Source organism: Canis aureus, chromosome 8 (genome assembly GCF_053574225.1).
Source record: "Canis aureus isolate CA01 chromosome 8, VMU_Caureus_v.1.0, whole genome shotgun sequence".
Classification (NCBI taxonomy): Eukaryota; Metazoa; Chordata; class Mammalia; order Carnivora; family Canidae; genus Canis; species Canis aureus.
Genome location: NC_135618.1, coordinates 57,857,302 through 57,873,153, shown reverse-complemented (window position 1 = coordinate 57,873,153; position 15,852 = coordinate 57,857,302).

Sequence of the window (15,852 nt, the reverse complement as noted above, 5' to 3'; positions counted from 1 at the left end):
TCACCTTTGCTATCTTTTGTCAGTACTTTGTACTTTCCAGCATACAGATATTACATATATTTTGTTAGGTTTCCATGTATCTCATGTTTTTCTTGATGTTGTAAATGAGACCATTTGTTAATTTCACTTTCTAGTAGTTTATTTCTAGTATGTATAAATACTAGATTTGTCGGTTCATCTGGTGTCCTGAAATCTTGGTAAATTCATTTATTAGCTCAAATGACTTTTTTATGTAGATTCTTTAAGATTTTCTGTGTGGACAATCATGTAATTTTGGAGAGGGACAATTTTATCTTTTTATTTCTGATGTATATGATTTTATTTTTCTTGTCTTATTAGATTGGCTAGGACTTCATTATAATTTTGGATACAAGTGGTAAGAGTGCTTTGTTTCAGATATTAAAAGGGGAAACACTTGTTCATTCACCATTAACTATAATGCTTTCTGCAGGGTTTTTGTTTGGTTAGCTGGTTGGTTTTATTTCTGTAGATGCCCTTTATAAGATTGAGGAAGTTCTCTTTTATTTTTTATCATCATGAATGAGTGTCAAATTTTGTCAAATACTTTTTTGTTTTTGCAACTACTGAGATAGATGTATGATTTTTGTCTTTTGGTTTCTTAGTCTGTTCATAGTGAATTACATTGGTTAATTTTTGTATATCAAACCAACACTCCATTCTTTGGATAACCCCCATTTGATCATTCAATGGTTAATTTTATGGATCGACTTGATTGGATATTGGATACCCAGATAATTGGTAAAATATCAATTCTGGGTGTGTCTGTGAGATTCCGGAAGAGATTAGCATTTGAATTAGCAGACTGAGTAAAGAAGATCACCCTTACCGAAGCAGGTGGCCAAATCCACTCCATCGAGGGCCTGCATGGAACCAAAGATGGAGGAAGGGCAAATTTGCTTTCTTACTCAGCTAGGACATCCATCTTATCTTGTCCACAGATATTAGCACTCCTGGTTCTCAGCAGAATTAAGACTTTATACCATGGGCTCCTCTGGTTCTCAACCTTCAGATTTGGACTAGAACTAAAGCAGCAACTTTCCTGGATCTCCAGCTTACGGACAGTAGATCATGGGACTTCTTGGCCTCCATAATCATGTGAATTAATCCCTTATAATCTCTATATTTAACCTACTTGTCCTGTTTCTCTGGAGAACCCTGACTAATATAGTCATATATCTTCCTTTTCATGTATTTCTGAATTCATTTTGTTAATATTTAGTTCAGAATTTTGTGTCTGTGTACATGAGGGGTATTGATTTGTGATTTTCCTTTGAAGTGCAAAAGTTTTTATCTCTGGTGAAATTGACTTATTCTTTTTCTTCTTGTATAGAACATTATTTTGTTGTCATAGCTAAGAAATCTTTGCCTACTGCAAGGTCTTAAAGATTTTCTTCTATGCTTCCTTATAAAATACTATTATTTTGCCTCTTCCATTTAAGTCTATAGACATGCTCTTTTTTTCCTCTGGCTACTTTCAAGTTTTTCTTGAATCTCAGCAGTTCAACTATTTTGTGTGTAGTTGTTCTTTTCTCTGCATTCATGCTGCTTAGTTTTGCCAGAATTCTTGGATCTGTACATCATGTTTTTAATAAATTTGGGAATTTTTCTGGCATATCTCTTCATCTATGTTTTTTGTATTATTCCCATTCTCTTCTACTTCTGATATTACAATTACATGTATGTTAATTATATTGTTTCACAGTGCCTATGGTTTTGTTCACTTTTCTGCAATTTTTCCCTCTTTTTTCTTCTGCATGCCTAGCAACTTTTAATTGTATACTGGGAAATGTAAATGACTTATCTTAGACACATGGGATTCTATTTTTTTTTTTACTCTAAAGAATTTCTTTGTTTTATTGTTAGACAATTCAATTACTGTTCTACCACCTAGATCTTGTATAAGCTTAACTTTGTTTGGCTAGTGCAGACCTGTGGAATGTCCAATGTTTTCTAGGTCCCTCTAATTTGTCAGATTATAACCACCAAACTCTGTCTCCCTTGCAATCCTGCCAGTGCATCACTGTAGTTTGTCAGGGCAGATCTAGAAAGGTCTTACTCTAAGCTGGTATTAATTACTCCTAAGCGGTGTCCTTTTTGATATCACTCATTAAAAGGCTAAAAGGGTGGGGTAGGGGTGAGTAACAAGTTGCTAATGAATGAGGTCTCTATTTTAAACAAGCTGGAATCCTAACATTTCCTTTGTATTCTGACCACTAGTTTCTCAGTTTTACTTCCAACCTTATAGAAGCAACTTCCTTGTAAGCTTCACATTGTCTCCCCCTGTATACATGCAGCCTAGCCTTCAGCTAAGGTCTAGTGAAGATCCCTACACAGACTCCTGGGGCACTCTTCTTTCCATCTCTCTCTCTCTCTTATTTATGTGTGCCACAGATTCCAGCTCCATCAGCTACCCCAGAGGCTATCTTCTGCTTCCTTGGCACAGTATAACCAATGTACTCTACTAGGACTACAGCTCATTCCATTCATTTGGGAAGTTATCCCCAATCAGAATGCTAGGGAAATTGTGAGACTTGCCCTATAAATTTTCCTTATTTCAGGAGTTGTACTCTTCTCCTGCTTGATGTCCAATCCCTGAAAACAGTTGCCTCATTTATGTTTGCTTTCATAGTTGGTTTTATTGGGAAAGTAAGTATGCCACCAGTTACTTTGTCTTAGCTGGAAGTAGTAATCCTTTCCAACTTATTTTAACAAACATAAAGAAGGCAGATAGGTTGATCTCATTTGCTTATCTCAATTAATTTGTCATACACTGAGTCTGGGTCCCAAATTTTGGAGATTATTAGTAAGCTCTTCTATAGATGATGGTGGTTAAAGGAGAGACTCATGTTACTTGCCAGTTAAGAGTCCTTTTCTTGAATGTTAGCCCCTTAAAGGAGGAAGAAAGGTCTTCAAAGGCTATCTTGTTTAAATACCCCATAGAACAGTCAATCCTTTTGGATTAATGGAATTGCATTTTATTTTGGCCCTAATACTCCCATGGTCCAAATATCATGTTGAGAATTTAATTCTTGGCTCTTCCTGTTCCAAACTTCATGTAGACAATTCCCAATGGGGTAGAAACTGCTAGTGTTCACCTATGTCAGGTTTCACTCTCCTTGGAAACACAGAAAGGCTACAATTCCTAGCTCATGGAAGGACCTAGCTCCTGGCAGTTCAAGAAGGATTACAGGACTAGATCTAGGTAAGGCAATGTGAGCAGAAGAGATGGATGTCACTTAGGAGTTGAAGCATTAGGAGCTAAAGTGCCACCTTGTGTTCATTCTCACACCATGGTGATCCTGGAAGCCACTTGTTAAGTAGTAGCAAGAAACAAAGACTAGATCTCTGAGTCATTGGATGGAGCAGAGCTCTCAGCAATCCAAACCAGCCTTCTTAGAAGTGGAAATAAACCTGCATTATGCTAAACTACTGAGATTTGAGGGTTTATCTGTCACATTCACTATTTCATAGTTATTTAGTTAACTACACTCTGTTCCTTTACAAATCCTTGTCTGTTCAACTAAAACAGCCACATTCATCTCTTCTTACTCATCATCCTTGGATTGAAATTCTAAATCCTTGAAGTGACTTCTGCAAATGGCTCAAGTTGTCCCATTATCAGTAAACTTAATTAATCGTGACCCCAGAGACTCTAAGTTCTGTGGTCCTGTGCAATGGCATGGATCTACCACTGCTGGTCTCACCCTCAATGATCAGGGAGTGGGTTCCTGTTCTTCAAGGACCTTGTTTTTAAGCTGAGGTCTTACTCAAGCCTGATTTCCAAAGGGAAAGAAAAGGGATATTTTGGGGAAATTAATTATTTTGCTTTGAATGCCAGAGGCAGGTTTCCTGAGGCAAATCCCTTGAGTACTTTGACATGACTTTCTTAAATCTGGAGCTTATAAAACCTCTCTATCTGAATTAAGTCCAGGCTGAGACATGATCACATTCCCATGGCCAGGAGTAAGGGCATGTGTGCCAATAATCTTTATTAAGCCAAATTTCCCTGTTTAATTTAGACTATTCTAAGAAAATGCATCTAAAAGTTTAGTGAACATAATCACCATCAACACATTCATCAGCTTCAACCACTAACATCACCATGAGGCTTCAGTCACCATCATCATCATTGAACATGGCCACCATTATAGTTAGACCCAGTGCCACATCTTTACCCACATTTAAGCTTTCATTTACATAACAATCACTTCTGTAGCAGTTCCCACCATTCCCTCTGTCATCTTTGAAATAAGCACCTTTATAATCAATCATCATTATTACATCCTTCGCATAAGGAAAAACTCACCAACATCATCATTAATACTACTACCTTTATCAGTTAATTTATTCATTAAACAAGCATGCATTGCCTATCAAACCTGGCCAGGCACTATACTAGAGGCTTGAGAGACAGTTATGAACAAGTCAGAAATGACCCCTGTCTGCCAGTGAAGACAGATATTTAAGCAAATATTTACAGAAAGTATCATGGCTATTACATAGGAAATATAGGAATTGTGACAAGGCATAAAAGACAATGCTGTCTAGGTGAGCCAGGGACAACCTCTGGGAAGAAATGATTCTAAGTGAAGCCTTGAAGGGTATATGGGAGCTAGCCAGACTAAGAAGATATGGAGACAGAGGAAATTTTGGGCTGAAGAAACAGAAATTCACAAAACAAACTGAAAACAAATGACCAATAATACGTGATGCTTTAGCCTCATTGGTAATAAAGATTCATTTTTTTAAAGATTTTATTTATTTATTCATGAGACACACACACACAGAGAGAGAGAGAGAGAGTGAGAGAGAGAGAAGCAGAGACATAGGCAGAGGGAGAAGCAGGCTCCATGCAGGGACCCCAATGTGGGACTCGATGCCGGGACCCAAGGATCACGACCTAAACCAAAGGCAGATGCTCAACCACTGAGCCATCAGGTGTCCCCAGTAATAGAGTTAATTGAAAGGAAGTATCATGGTCACATATCAAGTTGTCAAAGATTATTTAAATACTAATGCCAGCTTTGTTAGGATGGCCATAAGAGTAGAATGCCCTTAGACTACAGAATGTGTAAAACTCACACAACTTTCTGGAGATGTTGCAAAAATGTACTTTTTTTTAATGCTACAATTTTTGAAATTATCTTCTAGGAATCTATCCTAGTTTTAAAAAGCTCACAGACAAGATAATGGTAAAAAAAAAAAAAATCTGGTGCAGCCACATCATAAATGAATAAATGGATATTACACAGACATTAAAGTTATGATTTTAAAGAATATGTGTTGACATGGGAAATTGTATGATATAATGTAAAATAACTAAAAATAGTATATAAGTTAGTATGTACAGAGGGAGTTGGTCAGGATAGGCTAGGGTCTGCTGTCCTAATTTCATGATACTAACAGAGACATTGAGTTGATGCGAGAAATCACATAAGAAAGTTCCCCAGCAGTTTAATTAATAGTTTCTCAGATCTTGAGGGCCTAATGCAGGAAAGGTTTATTTCTTCGTCGTAGTCCAGTTAGATGCACATCACACGGCTCTGCTCTACTGCTCTCCCTTGAGTATTGATCCAGGGACTCCAGGATCCTTCCGCCATGAGTCAAATGAGCTTGTAGCTCAAAGATAGTATGTGGATGATTGTACAGGGAGTTTTGATACCAGTCCTGGAAATGTGTACATCACTCCTGCACGTTCTTTTGACCAGACTGAATCTTATGGCCCAGCTAACTCTGAAGAAGGTGGTGAATCACAGAGGAACAGATGGATAGTTGGAGAGAATGAACAATCACTAACACATTATGATGTCAAATGTTTATAATATACATACATGTATCTGCTTATCAGTTTGGCCATCCACCTATTCACCCACCCATGCTCAATTCACCCAATCCATTTCTCAAATTGTATTTAAGATGACATCGGAAGGAATTCACAGACATGCTTCCAGTGATCAAATGCAGACATCACGGGTAATTGTATCCGCCTTATCTTGTTCTGAATTTTCTAAATTTATTACATTGTAGGTACACTTATATAATCAGAAAAAAAAGATGCTCTGTGTAATTTTGAAAAGAGCAAGCCAACACACTTCAGTAATCTCCTTGATTGAGGGGGAGGCTAATTTGAATTAGCAACATCCTGACTTATAGATTGTTTGCAAAAGGATGCAGCTTTATTACTTTTAACTGGCATCTTGGACCTGCTGTAATGAATAGGTAGGAATGGTTTATAATTACTCTAGTAATTGTTTGTATCTAATTGAATACTTCTAATGTGCTTGGAAAGTTTGTTACGTGCTTCCTCGCATCTGCTCAATTTCTCTGTTAGCATCACAATGTCTTGAATGGATAAAATACAAATTCATGAGCTTTTATGGTGAACAAATCAAAACAAATGCTCACATTAGTAGGAAAATGAAACTCTACATGAGTAGTGGGGAGAGGCACTGACCAACGGCAGCAAGTATTTACTAATGTCTACTAGGACTTAGGCCCATGAAAGCATGACGTTCATCATATAGGAATGCACAGAAATATTTTTTATTTTTCTCTAACCCATAGACACAAAGGGTTTAAGACGTTAAATTCTGCCCTAAGGCAGACTAAAAAACATCTCCTGTTTTCATTTCATCAATACAGGAACATTTCCTGGAGGGGGTTCTGAATGTGTTTGACTGCCTCTTCTGTTTTATCTCAGAGCACACACTCTATCAATCTTGCTCTTCGGCCTTCCTAACCAACATACTTGCTGTCACCTCAGGGCCTTTGCATATGCTCCCCACTGTGCTCTCATTGAGCCTCTTTCCTCCTTTTCTCTACTTCGTTCCTACTAATACTTCTTAGAACTGCCTGTTTGTGCCAAAGCCCCTCGTCACGCACCATGTACCTCTCTTTCAAATACTCATCACTGGAATAATCTTACAACTTGCTATGTGGTATTTTGATTTATGCCCATTTCTCCCATTAAAGCACAAGTTCCAAGACAACAGAGTAACTCATCATTTTGTTCTTTATTTCTCCGGGGTTAAATACTGGGCCCGGCCCAGAACAGGCACTCAGTGAATGTGCGGTGCACTCATGGGTAAATGAAGGATTCAGTGAGAAATCTGTGGCACAGAGAGATTACATAACGTGCCCGAGATCTTGCAGCTAGAAAGATCCTTCTGCCTCCTTAGAGATTTGTATTATGAAAATAGAAAAGAAAATAGTAAGTGGCAATTCATGTTAATAAATAATGCTAATGATGTCTAATAAAGACAGCCACCGTTTATTGTCTCAGGCACTGTGCCAAAGGCTTTATTATATTTTTCAATCCTGGAAGAGCTTCCATGGTTGGTTTCATTAGCGATATTCTACAAATAGAAGATTGGGGAGTTAACTAACTTTGGGGGGCTTATAAAAGTTGTTTTTTTAAATATGAAATATTTTGGGATGCCTGGGTGGCTCAGTGGTTGAGTGTCTGCCTTTGGCTCAGGTCGTGATCCTGGAGTTCTAGGATTGAGTCTCGCATCAGGCTCCCTGCAGGGATCCTGTTTCTCCCTCTGCCTGTGTCTCTGCCTCTCTCTGTGTGTCTCTCATGAATAAATAAATAAAATCTTTAAAAAATATGAAATATTTTAAATTTACAGGGAATAACCAACCATAAGGTCAGACAACGTTAAATGGCAGAGTGAAGATCCACATTTGACTCCACCGCTTGACTCCAGACACCCACATTTAACGGCTTTGCTAACTTGCCTCCTAAGATTCAAACAAAAATAACGAGATACCCTGCAGAGAGTGATCAGGGAAGGTGGTGATTCTATGAGAGCTCAGGGAGTGGAGACACAGGTCTTGGCTGCAGGAATCAGTGAACTTTCAGTAGGAAATTTGATATTTGAGGTGGTCCATCTGTGAACATGTGGAGATATGCAGTGGCAGGGATTCCAGACACAGGGAACAGCACAAGCACAGGCCTTGCAGGGCATGCACCTGGGGCTGCAAGTACAGTGGGGAGGCACATTCAGGTGCAAACATGCATGGCTTTCCCTGCTGTGGGATTTTTTTTTTTTTTACTTTATTTATTTATTCCTGAGAGACACACAGAGAGAGGCAGAGACATAGATAGAAGGAGAAGCACGCTCCATGCAGGAACCCCGATGTGGGACTGGATCCTGGGTCCCGGGATCACGACCTGAGCTGAAGGAGGCAGATGCTTGACCACCCAGGTGCCCCCATGCCATGGGGTTTAATGGCCTGGGAGGGGTCAGTGGTCCCTCAGAAGATCAAGTGGCTTAGCAGATTAGAGCTCAGGTGTGCATTTGGCCTGAGCAGTGATATGTCCTGATCAAAAGAGGCAAGATTCTCAGGCAGATTTCCAAAAGAATCCATCTAGTAGACTTATTTTCAGCTTTTTATTTTTTGCCTGGACATTCATGAGGGATGACACTCACATGAGCAAAAACACATTTTTGTCATGAGGGACTGCTCATATATTAGCCAGAGTTCTTTTACAGAAGTAGAACCAGTATTATAATGTTATATTATGTTAATTATATTTATCATATTACATTTATTATGGAAAATGCATTACAGATTATATAGTTATTATTGTATATTATTATATAATAACATATATAGTATATAGTATATATTAGCATATAAATTATTCCATATTTATATAAAATTTATTCTATATTGTTATATAGAACATATATAAAATTTATTATGCAGAATTTATTATGTAAAATGTGTTATATTGTAATATAATGTTACAATGTAACTTATTGTGTATATATCATTTATTATGAGGAGTTAGCTCATGTAGTTACAGAGGCTAAGAAGTCCCCCGATCTGCCATCTACAAGCTGGAGACCCAGGAAAGTGTACTTCAGTCTGAGTCCAAAAGTCTGAGAACTAGGAAGGCAATGTCCAAGGGCAGGACAGGCTTAAGTAGTCAGGCAGGGAGAGAGAATTTGTCCTTAGTCTGCCTTTTGGTTCTACTCAGACCTTCAAGAGATTGGATAATACCCACTCACGATGGAGAGGGAGATCTATCTGCTTTACTCAGTCTATCAAATCAAATGCTAATCTCTCCTGGAAATAATCTCACACACACATGTACCAGAGATACTGTTTAACCAAGTATCTGGGCATATCTTGGCCCAGCCAAGTTGACACCATTAACCGTCCTACTTTGTTATGGTGCAAGCTGCTGCGTAGACTAGATGGGTGATGGGCTGTGTGCACTGCCTGCTGAGAGGCAGCTTCACGCCTTCCTCTCCACCTCTCACAATACACCCTGTGCCTCTTGGACAGCATGAGGGCCAACCACTACTCTAGGCTAAGACCTCTGTTTTCAAGGCTGGGAATGAGAGACTTGACATATTTCTTCCTTTGGTGATCCAATCCATGGTCTTAGAGATTCCGAGAGAGGCAAATTTGTGGCATTGCTAAAAACAGGGGCTTTGTAACTGGAGACTCCTAGACTCAAATCCCAAATCTGCACCTACTAGTTGCTTGAATTTGGGGACATATCTTAACTTTTTGAATCTAAAACTCCTCATTTGTAATGTGATCAGAATAGGTCTCATCTGGGAAGATTTGCTATATATATGTATGCATATTTCATGTGGGAATATTTATACATTAATACAAAGAACACACAAAATCCTACAAGGACATAGGCCAAAATGTTAAATGAATTGTTTCCTCTATGGTGGTGGAAATACAAGTGATTTCCATTTCTTTTTTGTATCTTTCATTGACATATGAATTATTAATACTGAGAATGTACTGTTGGCCACACTTAAGATTTCAAAACGGAACATGCCTGGCTGGTTCAGTCAGTAGAGTATGTGACTCCTGATCTCGGGGTCATGAGTTCAAGCCCTGTGTTGGGCATATAGCCTACTTAAAAAAATGTGTCCCTCAAAATATGAGCTAAATTCTAACAAAAAGAAAAAAACTTTTTAAAAAAACGATTTCAAAATGCTTTAAGGAAGAACTAACAAAAACTTGTAAACTCATCTCTAGTTTCAAAAATAAAATGCTACCAACACACATGTGCACACACACACACACACACACACACAGAGCCCAGAATCTCTGCAGCCTGAGGCTTGTTTTCAGAACAATTAAGTCACTGGGTGGCGTGGAGCCCACAGAGTAGAAGTCCACTGAGCATTAGTGGGAGACTCTCTGCCATGTCATGGTCCCTAGGCTGAAGAACTGCCACAGTCTGGAGTATCTGCTTAAGAAATCAAGTACTGACCCTCAGAACTTCCACCTCATGGTGACATGTATCACATATATTCACATTTCATTGTCCAAAACAAGTCACATGGCTCAACAAAGGGCAGGGAGGCTCAGTCATTCCCTGGATCCAGAAAGTGAAAAGCCAGGCATATTTGAGGGTCTATCATAACTATCATTAGCTGTGTGACTTTAAGCAAGTTTCTCAACTTCTCTGTACCTCAGTTTTCTCATCTTCAGAAAGGAGGTAATTATAATACCTAACAAGTTGTTGTGAGAAATAAATGCAAACTTGTAGAAGTATGTTCAGCACAATGCATAACTCATACATGGTCAGTGAGCATTGGTTTTATTATAGCTAATAAGTAAATTCCTATCACTTGAAGTGACTTGGTTCTCCTTCCCCCCTAGTCTCAATCAATGCAATGCGACATCTCTCCCTAGAATCTCTGTAGGTTAAATTCTCTCTAATTAGACATCCATCTTTAGGAGGTCAATAAGTTATATCCAGTAATCTGTGACTATGTAAAGTTTCAGGTGAGTGAATCCAGAAATGTAGCTACATTTTTTTTTTGGACGGGTCATTTGTTGAGTCAAGGAAAGAGAAGTGTGTAATTTGGAGAGTTAAAAACTGGGCAGACGCAAAGCACAGCAGGAGAAATAGGTCTAATAGGGGTGCCTCCAAAGCTTGCTCAGCACTGGGAACAGAGACCAGGGAAGCTCACGACTCAGAACGATGAGCAGGAGGCAGACTAGCAGATGGGAGTTATTTTTAAAAAGAGGCAGCAAAAAAGTCGTGGGAGGAGAATGCTATAGACAAGGGAGCTCTGCAGCTACAGGTTGGAATATGGTTTGGAAGCCCTGTGGAGAAAAATGCCTAACTGGGTTGAGAGCCGGGACCACTATTCTGGGAAGAAAGAAATTCCCTGAGATACTAGGAAAGCTGATCCCAGAAGCACCTCCCATTTTGATGCCCCAAGCTCCCAGAATAAGAACAGCATTGTTTCAGTCAAGAAACAGTTTTCAAGTGACAGAAAACTAACTTTGAGCTGGCTTAAGCTCAAAGGAAGTTATATTGCTTTACAGAATGGCTAAGTCCAAGATCAGGTTCAATTTGAGGCAGAGCTGAATCTGAGTGCTGAAACAGTATCATGCGTGTTATTGATTTCTCTAAGTTTTATTTTCTTGGTGTTGGTTTCATTTTCAAGCAAGTACTTCCTGGTGCCAGACGGCAGCTAGCACTCTGGGCTTGCATCCTATCTTCCCTTCCTTCTTACTTAAAGGGGGCACTCTTTCCCAGTCACTTGGGCAAGAGTTCTCACGTTTTCCCTGACTGGTATGCAAGCACATTCTAGAACTGACCACTGTAGCAAGGGGGATATGATTCATCGATCGGCCAGACTTGGGTCACATGAATAAATGTGCAGCTAAAAAGGATGCCTGGGTGGCTCAGTGGTTGAGCATCTGCCTTCAGCTCAGGTTGTGATCCCAGGGTCCTGGGTTAGACTCCCACATAGGGCAACCCTCAGGTAGCCTGTTTCTCCCTCTGCCTATGTCTCTGCATCTCTTTCTGTGTCTCTCATGAATAAATAAATAAAATCTTTGAAAAAACAGTAAATAAAAAAATAAAATAAATTTAAAAAATAAAAAAACAGTAAATAAATAAATCTTGACTTAAAATTTTTTTAATAAATAAATGTGCAGCAGACAGATGGAATTAGCTCCCCTTGAGCTACATGAACTGAACGAAAATAAAGAATATTCTCTAAGGTGCTCAATTAAGATTGCTAGGGTGGAAATAAGGGCAGGCAAATAAGAAATGTGAACAATTTTTATACACATCTAAGGACAACTGCAGTGTTCATCACTACCACCACCACTTTTTAAAATTAATTAATTAATTATAGCACTTGAGTTCTTTGACATTAATTAATTAATTATTTAGTAATCTCTACACTCAACTTGGCGCTTGAACTCACAACCCCAAGATCCAGAGTCACACACTTTACTGACTGGGCCAGCCAGGTGCTCCACTATCTTTTTAAAGTATCACTCTCTGCAGGAATGGATGACATTAATCATGGAAACTCTGGAGCCTGGAAGGAGTTCAAAGACCCATGGTGTCCTGGAGCCACAATGTCCCTCAGTCAAACCAATGAACACTGGTTTCCCTGCCTAGCTCTTTGGTTTCCCAGAGGAGCCCAAACCTTTCTTTAAATCCCAGAACATTGGCTGAGAGCTTGAGAACAGATTTATTTGTTGCCTGTTTTATGTCCCCAGATCAATGCATCTTTCCTTAAGACACTGGCTTGAATCTTGCTCTATATTAGAGAGATAACCTAAATTAAAACACCAAACTCATATCATGTTGACCACCGCCACTTTGAAGTGGAACTTACAAGGTAAAACCCAATCTTTTTTGGAGATGAGATTTAGAAATGCCTCTCAAAGTAAGGGGACTTTCCTTTTCTGGTTGGATCCATCACAATTGAAGCTATGCAAAATCTGGAGTGAAATAATAAGCCTCTTATTTGGGACCTTTTTTTTCCCCACTTGGTAAACCTATTCTTGAAGTTCTTGAAGGCCCCTTTCAAATATCACTTGCTCTCTGAGCCATTGCCATCTGCCCTAGGAGTAATTAGTTCCTTGTTTTCACCTTGCTCCCATAATGCATAGATAACATCCATTATAGCACTTGAGTTCTTTGACATCAATCTTTCTTATTCATTCTGGTATCATCAGTCCCTGAGTGGTAGGTAAGTACTTAATAAAACTGTGATGGATGAATGAATGAATGGTATATGCAGATTGAGCCAGAAAAAAACACTGGGAATTTATCAAATCCAAATAATTGATCATACAGAGGGAGAAAGTGTCAGCCTGAAAGGGTAAACAACTTGCACAAAAGAACACAGAAAATTCATAGCTATGCAACATTTAAGGTACCCTAATTCTCAATCCAGAGCTCTTCATGATACAAGTCTGTCCTACAGGGGCATTTTGCATTTTGCTTATACTATTTCTTTCACTTTACCTGGTTAAGCCTTGTTATTACTATTTTAATGATAAGGAAGCAGAGGGCCAGAAAAATGACTGCTAACTGGTTCTCCCAACTCTGAATGCTTCAAGAACTGAACTCCAACAATTTCTGACCCTCTTCCTGATTGGTAGAGAAACTGAAAAGCATCTGGAACCCAGCCTGCCTAGTAGAACTTACACTCTTTTCTATCTCACTCCTTCCCCCAGGCAGAGGGCCCAGTAACCTGAAATAGAAACTCTTCAGCACAAACCAGTGTGGTTATGCCTGTAGCCTGGAAGCCTACTTCTGGCTGCCAGAGAAAGAAGGAAGGCTTTGGAGGTTCACACGACTGATTCTGTCTTTGTGGCAGAAACAGACCCTGACATAGCTTCTCACAACTCCCAACCTGGGCTTATTAGAAAGAGGGAAGAAATAAAGGGACATGCTGCAAAAAAATAGATAGCTCTGTGCTGAAACTGTCCACAAAGTATCTTTATTTTCTTCCCTGGAAACCCAGTAACTAAGGCAGGCTATATTCACTCTTGATCATAATTTTAACATCTTACATATTACCTGCCATATGTGCATTATATATATTCTTGCTTGATGCTCACGACAACCTCACAAGGAAAGTACTATAATTATACCCCCTTTATTGATGAGGAGAAAAATGAATCATACTATGATTAGAAAACTTACCTAAAGCCCCTCATTTAGAAACTAACATAAAACAGAGTGGAACCTAGGCGCTCTGACTCCAAAGCCTGTGCACTTAGCCACTGAATGAAAGTGTCTCATGATAAAATCAGAATATTAAAGCTTACATCCTGCTTTGGGATCTCTCTGCTTGTTCAACTCTGTGCAAGTCTTGGTTTCCTCATCTATAAAACGGAGCTTTAAAAAACGTATTTGATAAGTTTATATGGTTGTCATATAAAGATATGTACATGAGTATGCATCATGAAATACAAATTTTTTTCAGAAATATCACAAAGAGCTCTGGAGAAAAGACCTAGTTTCACATCTAATCTCCATTTCGTAAACTCTCTGCCCATAAGGAAATTATTTAAGCCAGGTGAACCTCTGACTTGAAATTAGATACAAAACATTGTCTGTTAAGTAAGAGTAATGATTGTTCCTTATTTCGGATAGTTGTGAGTATTGAATGAAAAACCATGTGCAAACCTCTAGCACAGTGACTTGTGTATAATCAGCTTCCAGAGATGCTAGTTTCCATTCTTTACCCTTTGCCAATTTATTGCCTGTCACTTCTTTAAATATTCAGGCTGAATCTCACTATAAGGAGACCCAAATCCAAGCTCCAAGCTGTCAGATGCAAAGTAGGAGCTCAAAACTTGAATGTGGAGGGAAGGTGCTTAGAAGATAAGAACATTTTCAGAATGCAGATGAACTTAGAGAGATAATGAGGGACTTCAGATTTTGAAGGGCACAAATATAATAGAATCCATCATATACTTCTTAAGTCAGGAGCTGCTTAATACAAGCAAAAGTTGAATAAAGGAGAACTGGAGATATTTATCTAGCTTTTGCTGTTCTTTAAAGCTCAGGGACTGCCTTTAAAGGCAGAAGTAGAGAAATCTGATAGTGTGATAGTGGTCATCACTGCAAGGCTAACAGAGCTGAGCTGCAGTTTCAATGCTTAACAGCAGGTGTCAATGTTGGTATGATGTGCAACACTGTGAAGATACCCTGTGTGCAAAGCTGTTGGTTCTGGAAAGCAAATTAATTGTAAATTTACATAAGTCAATAAAGCTTTTGTTTTAAATAGGAGTCCTCATACTCTCCATCATGAGTGCAACATGATCACGGAGAAACAGAGACCGGTCTTAGGACTTCTCAGAAATCGTTACTCTCAGGATGCCTGGGTGGCTCAGTGGTTGAGCGGCTGCCTTCAGCTCAGAGTGTGATCCTGGAGTCCCGGGATCGAGTCCCACATCAGGCTCCTTGCAGGGAGCCTGCCTCTCCCTCTGCCTATGTCTCTGCCTCTCTCTCTGTGTCTCTCATGAATAAATAAAATCTTTTTAAAAAGAAAAAGAAATGGTTACTCTGATTATGGGCTAGGAACATGTTCTCTAAATTCTTAAATCTTGTATATAGCCTCTCCATGGAAAATGAACCCATTAAAATATGCCCAACGGGGGGGATACAGGGGGATCAATCTCTGTGTCTATCATAAATAAATAAATAAATAAATAAATAAATAAATAAATAAATAAATCTTAAAAAAAAATATGCCCAAGAGAACGGGTGGAAAAATACAGGAAAAGATGATGGGGGAAAGAGAGAATTAAGGATCTTCAATGAGGCCGATTCTATTACTTAGAAGAATCTTTTTTTTTTTAAGATTTATTTATTTAGGGATCCCTGGGTGGCGCAGCGGTTTGGCGCCTGCCTTTGGCCCAGGGCGCGATCCTGGAGACCCGGGATCGAATCCCACATCGGGCTCCTGGTGCATGGAGCCTGCTTCTCCCTCTGCCTGTGTCTCTGCCTCTCTTTCTCTCTGTGTGACTATCATAAATAAATAAAAACTTAAAAAAAAAAGATTTATTTATTTA